We start from the raw sequence: 14151 nt of genomic DNA on the forward strand, positions 1-14151 counted from the left end.
TTGGGCATTGATCCAAGCTGATGGAGGCTGGAAGTGAAATTTCAAAATTGTATGAGTTATCTGGGAGGCTTTGGAGAGAAGTGGTGTTGAAGATCTGGTTATGGGAAAGAGTTAATTTATTCTGAAGATTTAAATAACTTTAGAAGAGAAGAGACAACTGGAGAAAAATGTTCTATGTGGCAGAGATGAGGATACTCTAATGAGGAAGATTGGGGGAAGATTAGAGAGACTGTCGGAGAACTTTTGAAAGCTTGCATAGAAGAGCTCTGTAAGGATTTATTTATTGTCTGTAAAATGAGACTATTGGCTTGCTGTCCTCTGAGTCTAATACTCTGTTATTACTAGATGACATTCTTGAGAAGCTGAGAAAGTGGGAATGCTTGCTCTTTATACCAAAAATGCAATAGGAGGACCTTCTTCTCTGTACTTCATTATAGGGAATGTCAGTAACAGGGAAATAACCACAGGCTGTGAGGGTTGTTTAGGCAGAAACCTTGGGCGTATTTCCTCTCCTTTTATGCTTGAGTGTATTTGTGTTCACAGGCTTAGGATTTACAGGTATCTGAGTTTGATTCAAAATAAATTTTTCACTTAACATATTTTCATGGGAAGGGATAAATTAGGAGGTTGGGATTTATATGTATACCCACTACTGTAATATAAAATAAATAACAACAAGGACCTATTCTGTGTGTGTGTATAACTGAGTTGCTGTGCTGTCCACCTGAAACTTACGTGGTACCGTAAATAAACTATATTCTAATAAGAACAAATGAAAAAATAAGATGCTCTCATGGGACTAATTAGCTTTCATAGGTCTTGCTTTCTTTCTGGATGTTGTGAAGTATCATAGAATAATTTAGTGGAATCACTTTCTTCTTTCATAATTTCCAAAATTTGTCTGGGACGATCTTTAAAAACATGTCATCAGAGCAAGTACAGAGGCAGTCAAAGCAATGCCTCTCAGTAGAACATGACATTAGAAAAGTCATTCTTCAACAAGCCATTCTTAAGTGCCTACAATATGCGAGGCATTGTGCTGTATGCTGGGGCTATTAAAGAGGAAACAAACAAACGCAACAGCAACCATTTTCAAATTGTAGTTTGCCCTTCTCAGTTCACAGAGGCGCGGTGATTAGCATGGAGTCAATACCCAATACTAGGGACCCACGGGCTCGGAGTACAGATGGCCAGGACCCTTTACTCTGGACATGTCTAAACATCTGGGGTCAGCTGCAGAGGAAGTTTCTGAAGGCAGGGGGAGAAGTGGAGAAAGGTACCCCAGCGTGGGAGTGGCTGTGGTTCTTGTGGAGTCATTTTCTGGTGTTCTGGATGGATTCTTGGTACACCCTGCCCCATTTAAGTTTTTCTGAAAGATTGATTCTGGGTTCAGGTTTCAGTTAGAGGCCATACAATTCTTGGGTCTTTTCCAGGCTATGGGAAAAGGCCCAAAACAGGTTAAAATTCTGGTGCAGGCTCTACTTTCATGGAGGGTCTTCCTACCTACAAGTGGGTCACCTGTGTGCTTTTGTGGGACCTTCAGGCTGAACCTCTGTCTCCTTCAAAGAAGTTCTGGGTTGCTAAATGGCCCAGATTCGAAAGAGAGAAGCCTCGGACAGGAAGGTTAGAAGTGGGTTGTTAATGACGGTTTAATGTAACCAGTTGTTATCCTTGTGGTAAAATGTCTAACTGGTAAAGAGATTGAATTCCACCTCTGGCTTTCAGCTCCCTTTGTGACTGTCAAGTCATGTTTATTCGTTGGGACTCTGCTTCACATCTGTCACATGAAGAAACTAGACTCCATAATTTCTAAAATTGATCAAAGCAGAAATTGTCTCTAATTGTGTGTCTTCTTGCTATTTCTAGTGTTTTTTTTTAAGAATAGGATTTATTCTGAAGCAATTTATCTAGTTAACAAAATTGCTTGTAAAACTCTTCTTTGCATTAAAGAGGGAGCCGTTTTAGGGTAGGAGTAAGCACCCATGCTTCCTCTTCCAAATAAGATGCCCCATTTAGTCCTACTGCCAAGATCAAGATGGGTTCTTCGGGTGACCTGCAGCATCAGAGGAGAATAGCGATGATGAAATGGGAGAGAATGGATTGGTTGTTGTTGCTGCCTGAGCGGACACAGGCATGGGGCCTCAGGCTTCTGGCTGCCAGTATCATTCTTGCCATATATCTAGAGAAAACGGGCATGGCTTCTGAGTTGGGAGATTCAGGGGGTAACTTACAACAGAGAGTATTTCTGTGTAGAAGGAAAAGGGTAGCAATGGGCAGTGGTAGCCAGCTTCAGAAAACGCAGGACTGGTTTGAGATTAAAACCTCATGATGTCCAGAAAAATGATTATGTATGAATGGTACATTCTGACTGAATTTGTCATCAGCCATAGTGTTTGATTCATACTGACCTCTTTTGTAGGAAAAATAAAATAAAATTAGGTACACATGGCTGTTAACATCAAAGAAGCAATCCAGATCTAAAGAAAGAGCTGGACGCTTTCCTCGCATTATCTCCAAAGCTGTCAGTGATGTAAAATGTGATCGTGAGCTTCTGCTATTGTGGCAGTGTTATAAGTAGGAGGGGTCCCAGATGAAATGTGTGTGACTGGCACTTACATCCTTGATTTTGATTTATAAAAACAAGAACAGAATCATGAAGGGAGTGTAAGATTTACCCTACCTAATCTGTCATGTTGTTGGGTTACATCCAATTTTATAACTTCTTTCAGTACAGTTTTTCCCCCCTTCCGTCTTACTAGAAAAATAAATGCAATGCTATCATTTTTAGAAAGAAAATTCCAGTGTTTATTGTATTTAGAGGGAATCATGAATGATTTATTTATATTAAGTATGAGAGTTTCCAGAACAGTGATTAAAAATGCTTACAAATTCTAGATTAGAAGTGTGGGAATTTCCTTTTGGGATAATAACCCTTTAGAAAGTTAATATTATAATATAACTCACAGGAACCAATTAAAATCAGGTCATTTGCATTTATTCTCTTCAGAGCAGTGTATACCTGTTGCGATTTTTAATTCTAAAAAATTTTTAACTTGCCATCAAAATTTTGAACATTTATTCATCGCAGCACTGTTTATAATAGCCAAGACGTGGAAGCAACCTAGATGTCCATCAGCAGATGAATGGATAAGAAAGCTGTGGTACATATACACAATGGAGTATTACTCAGCCATTAAAAAGAATACATTTGAATCAGTTCTAATGAGGTGGATGAAACTGGAGCCTATTATACAGAGTGAAGTAAGCCAGAAGGAAAAACATAAATACAGTATACTAACGCATATATATGGAATTTAGAAAGATGGTAACAATAACCCTGTGTACGAGACAGCAAAAGAGACACTGATGTATAGAACAGTCTTATGGACTCTGTGGGAGAGGGAGAGGGTGGGAAGATGTGGGAGAATGGCAATGAAACATGTAAAATATCATGTAGGAAACGAGTTGCCAGTTCAGGTTCGATGCATGATGCTGGATGCTTGGGGCTGGTGCACTGGGACGGCCCAGAGGGATGGTATGGGGAGGGAGGAGGGAGGAGGGTTCGGGATGGGGAACACATGTATACCTGTGGCAGATTCATTTTGATATTTGGCAAAACTAATACAATTATGTAAAGTTTAAAAATAAAATAAAATTGGAAGAATAAAAAAAAAAAAAAGAAAAAAAAAAAAAGATTGGTACCATACCTAAAAAAAAAAAAAAAAAAAAAAAAATTTTGAACATTTATTGATATTTGGAAATCATAGTTCTCCCTGATTTAATGTGATTGAAACCATTCCTGAGACACACATCTTGTATCCTCTGATTAAACTCAGTTTTACTTCTACTAAGTTGGAAATAGGGAATGTTTAAACTGCATACAGTAATTCTTCTCCAGTATTCTTTGTTGGAAACATCTGGAACATGACTAATGTTTTGGGAAATAGGACCTATGAGTAAAAGTGAACAAGAATTGGAAATTATTTCATATGTAGATAAATATATGGTGATTTAAATACAAGTTGCAAGTTCATGAAGAGGAGTTGGAAGGACAGTAAATGTCATCCATTCTTCTCAAAACTAAAGAAAATCCTATAAAACAGCAGGAGAAATTTGTGTTGGGAAAGAACTTGAAGATTTGTAGGCATGGCCCAGGGAGATAGCAGATTCTATAATATGTTAGAGAAAGGACAAATAGTTAACTATCTATGAGGATTTTGGAGCCGGACACAATTATTTCTGAAGTCTGTAGTAATTTTTTTCACTTGTCAGTGGAGTGATAAATATGAACTCATATTCTTGAAGTTCATAACATTCATATCTGTTTTTCTGCAGAAGTGTGATTTGATCGGATTCTTCTGGAAGCAAACTGATGTCTGTGGAATTGGTTGTTTCAGAAAACAAAGTCCAGGAGTTAGAGACTCTGCTGGATTCTGAGTAGATTAGAGGTGCTCTGGTAAGAGACAAACCATGATAAGCTGTGTTTACCTGAAGGAGTCTCTAATGTCCTGAGACATGAAAGAGTGTGACTAGGGATTCATAATTTCTTGGAGAGGAGTTGTGGGCAAAGCGAACACATTGGTTTAAAAATCACTATTGGAAAATGTACATTTTTTTTTTTTGTAGTCAGACTTCCAGTGCTGAAACTATGGCCCAAATGAGGGGCTTCAGTTAAAATGTAGTGAGAGCAATCTGTTAGATCAGATTTTCATATATTTTTGAGAAAGTGCTAAATATGTTGAGGGCATTTCTCGACTCACTGGCATTCCCTTTTCTTTGTTTCTTTACTTCCTAGAATGATATTTTATGATGCATTCTTTTAGTCCACAAGCACCTCTTTTCTTCCTCTGTGCTTTTTCCTGGGATTGAAATAAAATAAAAAATGTAGGGCTACACAGTGCTGTCAAGCCCATAATGAAATCTAGCTTTATTTATGTGTGCTTAGAGGGTTTAGGGCAGTCTAAGCTGCTAACTGTGGTGTTAAACATTGTTTGACACTCCCCTCCCTTAAATCCTTTGAAAGGAGCTGATTTTTTATGTTCATGGAAAGAGCCCTTAGAGGATTGTGAGGGAGGCATGTGATTTGCTCATACATGGGATTATCTTATTAGATATAACCTATGCAGCTGTTAGAAGCAGCAGCAGACTTAACGTAGGACTGGGCTGTTTCCTATAGGGTGATGTGTGATGTCTAAGTGCTCTATAGCTTGGAAACTTACAGGAAAACCTTGGGCAATTTAATATTTTCCTGAGTATAGATGATGATTATTAGGGTGCTTTTTTAAAAAAAAAATAGGATTTCATGACCTCAAATATCTGAGCTGACTTTTCCCATGAATAGCTGCCTAGATATTGCATAATCATGGCCTTCTGTTTGTATTAGGATATTCTTGATGATTTTGTGAGAAGGGACAGGGTACCTCACGTTTAGCAAGAGGAATATGCATACTGGAAGAACAACTGATAACTAGCAATTAGGAATGGTAAGGTCCAGGAAAGTAAGGGGGATGAAGAGAAATGTGTTATTCAAATTAGCAAGACCTGCAGCCTAGGCGTGACCTGGGAGCCTGTTAGAAATGCAGAATCTGAGTTACTGCCCTGGACCAGCTGATTCCAGATCTACATTTTTCACAATCCTCTGAGGTGGCTCGTATGAGCTGTAAACTGACTGCTGTGTTCTTAAAATTCATGTGTTGAAACCTAACCCTCAGTGTGATCGTATTTGGAGGTGGAGGCTCTGAGGGATGATTGGATCATGGGGAGAGAGCTTTCAGGATTAGGATTAATGCCCTTATAAAGGAGACCCCAGAGAGCTCCCTGCCCCTTCTGCCAGGTGAGGGCACACCTGGGAGACTGCCTTCTAGGAAGCAGGGTCTCGCCAAATGCTGAACCTGCAGCTTCCTGGATGCCGGGCTCCCCAGCCTTCAGAACCATGAGAAATACATTTCTGTTTATCTGCCTTCCAGCCTATGGTATTTGTTTCAGCAGCCTAAACTAAATAGGGTGCATATTCAAGTTGGAGGAAGACTTGATCTACAGAGTCCCCAAGATGGAATGGGCCAGAAATTGAAATGTAATTTAGAATACACAGAGTTGAAGGAGCTGGAGCCTGGGAAGCTCAAGTAAATCAAGGGAATCAGGATCAAAGGGAAATATATGAGTTTGGGTTTGCTTTTTAGTGATGGGAGGGTAGGAGTGAGGGAAAAGATGGTTGGTATCGAGTGTTTTCCACAGTTAAAGCCACAGTTGTAGCTTGGCATTTGGTTTTATGGAGTGTGCATGGGATGAATTTGTTTACAGTTGAGGATAGAACACACACTGGATTACTGTGGAATTTTGCAGCTTTTAAACATTGGAACAGATCAGAAACTTGGATATCTGGGGAGAATGGAAGACCCCCACCGAGTCAAGTCTGGGGAAATGAATGTTGTTGGCTGAAGGTGGTTCAGCCTTATGGAATTGGAAATCCAATCAGATCTTGCCCTCAGGAGAAAAGACATTTTATTGGTGGGATGTTTGCTGAGTCTGGCTTAGCTGTGTCTGTCTTCCAGGTCATATGAGTAACTATCGCATGCATGGATTTTCTCCAGATGCTGGTGAGGTGGGTTTTTATGGGCAGGCCCAAAGTTTAGTGGAAAAAAAAAAAAGAAAAAAAAGGCATGAGGTTTTGCAAAGTTGAGATAAGAGAAGCATTAAGACGTACATTGTCTACTGGAAATAACAAGAAGTCACCCATCTCATAACTGGGGACATGTCAATACTTAATTTAAAATTTTAAAAATTTGCACATAGTAATATAAAAAGATAAAAAAGAGTAAAAATTTAAATTAATTCATATTATACTATACTTCCCTGGTGGCTCAGTGGTATAGAATTCACCTGCCAATTCAGGACATATGGGTTTGATCCCTGGTTCAGGCAGATCCTCTGGAAAAGGGAATGATAACCCACTCCAGTATTCTTGCCTGAGAAATCCCATGGACAGAAGAGCTTGGAGGGCTGCAGTCCATGGGGTCGAAAAAGAGTGGGACACGACTTAGGGACTAAACAACAATTATACTATACTGCAGTACTATTTTTAGGTTGTATCTCTTTATATACACTCCCTCCTAATTTCATTTCTTTTTTCTTTCCTTGGTAACCATATCATGGCTTGGTTTACACTTCTTATGAGAAGAACTTTACACTTATGAGAAGAAAAGAATCTTACTGTGATCGCATTTGGAATTTTCAGAAGAGAACAAAGCATATTTTAGTAACAAATTTTCTGAGTAAAAGTTGTATAGGGCTTTTAAAGATTGTAGTAAAGACCAAGACAAGATCTTTCTTTGAACTACTAGCACCGTAGGCAGGAAATGAGGGAGATGAGTTGCAATATATTTGCAGTGTATTTTGGTCTGTGCCATTTATGTAGTTGAGATCAGAGGTATATATAAAATATATTTTTAGTGGTTGTACAGCACTTAAGCTCTGGCGGTCCTTGTCCTGCCCTTCTGTGGTTTAGCTTGGCAGATGCGAGATGAGACATAAGCCACAAAGTGCTACGGGTCTTAAGACTTAATGAAGTCATGCATTCATTACGGTAAAGGGTAGGGAGAGGAAAACCAGTGGTTTTCAATAGCCAAACTCTGTGCATTGAGATGCTTCAGATATGTTTCACTCTTTCTGTATTTATAGCCTATTCAAACTCACTCTTTCTGTATTTATAGCCTATTCAAACTCAGTAAAGATTGCCTAAATTTCTCCACCTATAAATTTAGAGGACGGAGTGACTTGTGTTTGTTCATGTTTGTGGGGTTACTCGGTGCTGTGCAGAGCCGTTGAAAACAATGACCTGGCCCTTCTTGGTGCAATGAGTGTTATGTGGCCCGTTTTCGTCGTTGTTCATAAGTATTAATATTTTGTTGGGTACCCACGGTAGAACTTCTTGACATTGTAGCTGGAAAGGAAAGAACTACTGAGGTCCTTCACTTGCCTAGAGTGGTGCATCTGGGTGAGAGGTGAATATGGTGGAGTGAGGAGATGGTGTGGGTGCACTCCAGCCAGATACAGGAGGATGACAAACCATTTATGATCAGGTGGCTGATGGCTCACCTCCTTGGCCCTCATGGTCTCGATGACATGAGTGGCGTACGACTGTAGGAGCTCCTGGACTGTGAGTAACTAGGATGGTTAGGAAGCCTTTGGTCTAAGTTAATACTTCAGTTGGAAATTCCCACCAGAGTGTAATCATGCCTGGTAAAGGATGCTTTATCCAAGTAAGTTAATGTTGTTTGGGCTCCAATTATCTGTAAATGATAGAGTGAGAATATATGCTGAAATACAAAGATGAGTGAAATGTTCATCTTTTTGTTGCTTCTGCTGTGTTTTCTATTCAGAATTATGACTATTCCTTCTTTTTGGCATCCACTTGTATTAGAAAAGTTGTTAGTATGAATCCCTTGCAGAAAAATGACTACTTTTAGCCATTTAAAAAAAATGCAAACGCATATTGGTCTTTTTTAAGAGTTGGTTTGTTGGTATAGGAAAGTCCATTCATTTGAAATATTTCCCTTTTGCATGTTTTTTGCTATTTTAGCCTCATTTGACTCAGTAATCTGTGCTCTGCATTTATGTACATCCCTTCTGATTTGGGGGGATGTATTCCTAGGCTTAAATCCATTTCACCTGTAGGTGTTTATGATGTGTTCAGAAAAGGGGACTGAAAACTATCCTCAGAGTAATCCTGAGAGTTTTCTGTTGCTTCTTTCTTTTTAAAAGACGCTAAAGCATTTTCTGAATTGTTTCCCCTAAGATTGATTTTGTTTCTGAATGGTCATAGATAATTGAAAAGGAACCCAATAATTATTTAAACAGGGGTTGTTAAAATTCACCTGGAGATGTTTTTCTTGGAGAAAAAGAATGTCAGCTTACAGTTTACTGTTCAAGTAACTATCATTCCACTGCACATCAAGCATAGATGTGTGTATTGTGTGTTAAAATTTACAGACTAATTCTGAATAAGTGCATAGTATTTGTACCATTGTTTTCTATTAGTGCCTTGATCATTTTTTTATATTCACGTCAAGTCCCTGTTTGCAAATCAGTTAGTTAAATGTATACTTGTTTTTTTAGAGGCAGAAGATTTTTCAAGGGGAAGAGGCAGCCTTTTGTCTTTCATAAGTGGATTCATGGAGTGCATTTCAGAAATGGATTTTCTGTGGCAAGACTTGATCCCACATGTTGTTGGAACTTTTATTAGTCAGGCCTTATCAAATTTCCATTTAGCACATTGCCCCCTCCATTTAAACACCAGGACATGAAGAGAAGTTTAAATAGCCTAGAAAATTTACACATAACTATTCATGGAATTAAACTACTTCCTTTTACATTTATAGTTTTGTCATTGAAGATTATGTCATAAAGGGTGATCGTCATTTGTGAGACAGCGTGGAGCAACAGACAAGAAGGTACTGGTGCCCAGTATGAAGAGTAACAATTTTAATGGGAATTTATTTTATTTTTTTTTGAGGAATAGTATTTAAGGTCTCATTTGTAAAAACCTCCTTGACACTAGCTCTTAATTCAATTTCCATCTAAAAGCCCTCTATGTGATAAGCAATGAGCCAGCCAGGTTGGAAGAAACTTCCCTGTGTGTAAGTACAAAGATCTTGTGCCTGTGTGTGTGTTGGATTTGTAAGTGGAGCTGAGGAGCATATGGGTGTGGGGGTGTGGGTGTGTGTGTGTGTTTATGTGTGAGTTGCGGGTGAGCGTAGGATCTTTGCTCCTGAAGATGCTGTGTAACTGTCTTTTGTTTTCATGTACTTTTCTCTCCCTTTGTCTGCAGTCAGCTGGATTCTCCTCTGCACCAGTGCCCTGTGTGACAGCCCCTGGCAGTAATGAGGCTGCGCGCTCCACTGTAATTGAACCCTGTCAGGGCTGCCCATTAAGGCCGCACTGTGTATGCCAGCTCATTAATCCGAAGCCTCTTTCTTCTCCTCCGTCATCTCCCTTTTTTATCCTGGCACTGTTTCAAGTCCTGATCCCCTCATTGTGCGTGTGGAGATTCAGGAATGGAGAGTAATTGGTGTTGTTGCATCCGTCTTGAGGAGTAACCCTTTTAATAAAAGACATGTTCACATCTGCAAACTAAGATCATTGTGTCATGATTGCATATTGTTTGGGTTTCTTGGATAGTCTATTTGCAGTCAGAATTTTTCATCTGGGTTTAGATCTAGCATATAAAATTTGCACAGTTCCATGAGCTAAAGATAGGTCTTTATGATTAAAACACACACATATGTGTATATGTGTATTTCTATATATTTTTTCTTATATAACTGATTATATATTATGAAATCCCAGTTGACTCTAAAACTGCAACTAATTGTTAGTTTTCTCCCATGTGCTGGTATATAAATAACGGGCTTCTTTATTACTATACTCTTTTAGACAAAATTTCAAAGAAAAATCTTCCCTTCTTTCTTCAGATATTGTTAAGTGTTAAGATATTAACATCAAAATAATAGCCAGCTAATACTAGCAGGCTTTCATCTTCTTTACTGTTTCTCATACAATGCATTCAGATTTCGTAATTGTTTTCATTTTTTGTGCTTTGTACACATGATCCTTTTGCATGTTCAAATTCTGTGACAGTACAGCAGAAATGACTTAATTATCACTTATATGGCAAAATGTTTCTAACATTATTATGTGAAACTCTGCTTAGAACTCTTCTTTCATCCCATCATGCTAAGTACACCCCCCTTTTTTTTTACACTTGAAAAACGTAATTAAATTCATTTTTGAATCATTTTGAATCTGTAATCTAACTGAGGCTTATCTTTTAATGTGCTTTCTAAGTAGGAATTAAAGAAAATATACTTTGGGCCTTAGTGTAGAGAAGGCAGTTCAACTCAAGGTATCACCTAATTGAAAAGCAGAAATGAGAAAGTGGTCTGGCCTGTAGATCCTGGATGAGGAGATGGGTGTGGGAAATAAATTGGAGGTACTGACAAAAATGGTTTAAACATTCAGGTGAGTCTCCAGAAATGAACAGCTCTAAATGAGTCAAATTTGTCAACATTACCACTTGCTTCTGTTGTAGACAACTTTGAAGTTTATCATAATGAGATTAGGGAACGCTTTTTAAAAAAACCAATAAATGGAAATGCTTGATACTTGATAATTTATTATCTATTAAGATATTTTTTTAGGCTAACTTGGGCCTAAGTATTCTAGGATGCACTTTCTATAGAAGTAAAAAAAAAAGAAAAACAGGGAAAATGCAAAAATAAAGTTAGCAGGAATAAAACAAGTAAATTGTGACTTCTTGAGGGCGAGCTTGTGTTTTCGTCACTGTTAATGGATTTGCTGTTTAGTTCAATGTCTGAACACACAGTGAGTTTTCAGTCAAGATTTAGTCAAAGAATGAAAGCTGTGTGTGGACAGAGATTATTTGCCTCTTTTTGTCTGTATTTTCCCTAATTCCCAGAATGGTGCCTGGCATAGAGGATGGTGCTCAATAAATAGTTATTGAATTCATTAATTAATTCATTTTATAATAGGGAGAAAAAGATTGCTGTTGAAATGGGGATTTTCAGTCTAGCATCTAAATTGATAATGGAAAGCAAAGAGGAGTGTGTAGCAGAATAGCCAAAGACAATAATCCTTTTATTATCTAGAAGAAGTGAAGTGAAGTCACAGTCGTGTCTGACTCTTTGTGACCCCCATGGACGGTAGCCTGCCAGGCTCCTCCATTCATTGTATTTTCCCAGGCAAGAATACTGGAATGGGTTGCCATTTCCTTCTCCAGAGGATCTTCCTGACCCAGGGATTGAACCAGGGTCTCCCATGTTACAGGCAGACTCCTTAACGCCTGAGCCCCCGGGGACCTAGAAGAATAGTGTGCAATATGAAACTTAGTCTCTAAAGTAAGCCTTGAAACTTTCCTCAACCAGTCATCTTTGTAACTGTTCCTATCCCTGTAACCAGATGTCTAAACTATTAGTTTTAATTTTTACATTTTTCCGATAATTTTTTTCTGTTTCACTAATTGTCAGTTAAAGCATATACTATATAAATTCAAAATTTAATCTCTGTTAAAGGCCATGAAACCTATATTTTGATTTGTTTTTTTAGAAAAGAAAGTTCAGAAAAGGCTCTTTGCGGTTATTCAGTTGTTTTGGGGTAAATGAAATTGGCACGTTTTAGATCAGACCTACCAATTTATATCTAATTTCTGGATCATGAGGTCAGAAGATATTTGAGCTTTTGAGGGTTTGTGTGTGTGTGTGTGCGTAAGGGAGTGGAGGTGAAGGAAAATTTGAACACTGAATGTGGAATACGGAGTGCTGTCATGGATTTCTAAATAAATCAACCAAAAGGCCAGATTGCTTGAAGCCTCTCTTTATCCTAAAAAGAAAATGTTAAGGTGGGGGTGGCAGTCAAGTGGGCCCCCCTTCTAATTTCAGTGCTCACATTGATTTTGATGTCATTAGCAATTTCACCCTTGATTAAAACCACAGGACTGGGAATTTTCACCAAGATGGAGACATGATTCCTTTTTTTTTTTTTTTTTAATAACAGCCCAATTATAGTAAAAGGAAAATAAACATATGCTACAGGTCTTGAAAAATACTTGAAGGATTTGACATCATGCAAGTTTTATACACTGTTTAAATGAAAGCTAAGTATTAATTAACCTGTGGTATTGTGAATATTTATGTGAATGAAGACATTAGCAGATTATTTTCCTGATATTTTTTTCCCTGATCTTCATTTTCCTCCCCATTTTCTGCCCAGTTTTTGGAATTGGCCACTATTGTACTTCTTACAGATGTCGCATTACACAAGAGTCCTCACAAAATTGGGTGTGTGGCAGAATGAGCCTCTGGGAGCAATAGACAGTGTGGCAGAGGAGTGGGTATATTCTCTCTCATGCAGGAGGTATGGCTTGCAGAAAAGACGATCAGGCTTAAAAATGAAAAAATAAACTTACCTATTCCCTGGTGGCTCAGATGGTAAAGAGTCTGCCTGCAATGTGGGAGACCTGGGTTTGATCCCTGGGTTGGGAAGACCCCTTGGAGGAGGAAATGGCAACCCACTCCAGTGTTCTTGCCTGGAAAATCCCATGGATGGAGGAGCCTGGCGAGCTACAGTCCACGGGGTTGCAAAGAGTCGGACACGACTGATTGACTTCACTTCCACCCCCCCGACCCCGGCTTTTTTCTGACTTTCATTGAGGTTCAAGCAAACTAATACCTCCAAAGTTTCATTGAATCCCAGTTCCTAAACTCATCACCTTCCTCTTAGACCCTACCTTTAGACCTTGGTGGCCTCCAAATCAGCTAATGGTTGTATTTTCAATAAGGGTAAAGACCTAGTCTGGTCTGGTAGAGAGATCTTATAAGTCAGATTGTCATGGCTCCCCAGTAACTTTGGCTGGGGTCATCCGGTATGTGGGATGGTTGTGTGTGTGTGTGTCGGTGGGGTCGGGTGGGCAGCTAATGCTGACTCTTCTATAAGCTGACTGATGTTAGGTGCTTGGAGACCAATAATCAAGACTTGCAAATAGATGGGACTCTGCATGTCATGCACCAAAGAACTGTCGTGTCCATCAACGTGAATCAGTCAATACCTGTTCGATCAATTCATGCCTTAAATTTTTGATGATCTTCTTTTTACTGAACTTTCTTGTGGCTTGGAACCTTTTGTTTACTGTGATAGAATTAAATGATAGGATATTACTATCTTTTTATTTTCCTGTGTTCTAGTTTATAACTTTTTTCTTAGGTTTATCCTCTTGTGTTCTTTGCTAAGAGCTTTACCCACGTCTAGTTACTTGGACCCCTTTGTCTCAGAAAATCTGGAACTTTTTGCCTTCTCCCGAACACCTCTGCTTTACCTCCTTGAGATGTACATAGAACTTGACTTCCTTTGAGTGAGATAAATGAGTAATTTTTCACTCATTTATTATCTTATACTCTCATTGGCACAGAATTACAAAACTTAGATTTTACTTAATAAAACTCATTCTTCGATTCTCTTACTTCTTTCACACTTATTTCTTCTGCATTCAGCTCTGGGATTTTTGGCCTCTTGTGTACCTAGGACAAGTCATTGCGTCATAGTATTGTTATATGGTTGGTTTCCTGAAGGAGAGGTCAGATT

At 38.7% G+C, this 14151-nt stretch overlaps 1 protein-coding gene across 1 annotated transcript in view; it reads left to right on the forward strand.

Annotated features, from left to right (window-relative positions):
• The window catches only part of NAV3 (neuron navigator 3), an 892841-nt gene that overhangs the window by 70045 nt on the left and 808645 nt on the right, over window positions 1-14151 (forward strand). The gene's annotated exons all lie outside the window — the stretch shown is intronic.

This window comes from Bos javanicus, chromosome 5 (genome assembly GCF_032452875.1).
Source record: "Bos javanicus breed banteng chromosome 5, ARS-OSU_banteng_1.0, whole genome shotgun sequence".
NCBI classification, from domain to species: Eukaryota; Metazoa; Chordata; class Mammalia; order Artiodactyla; family Bovidae; genus Bos; species Bos javanicus.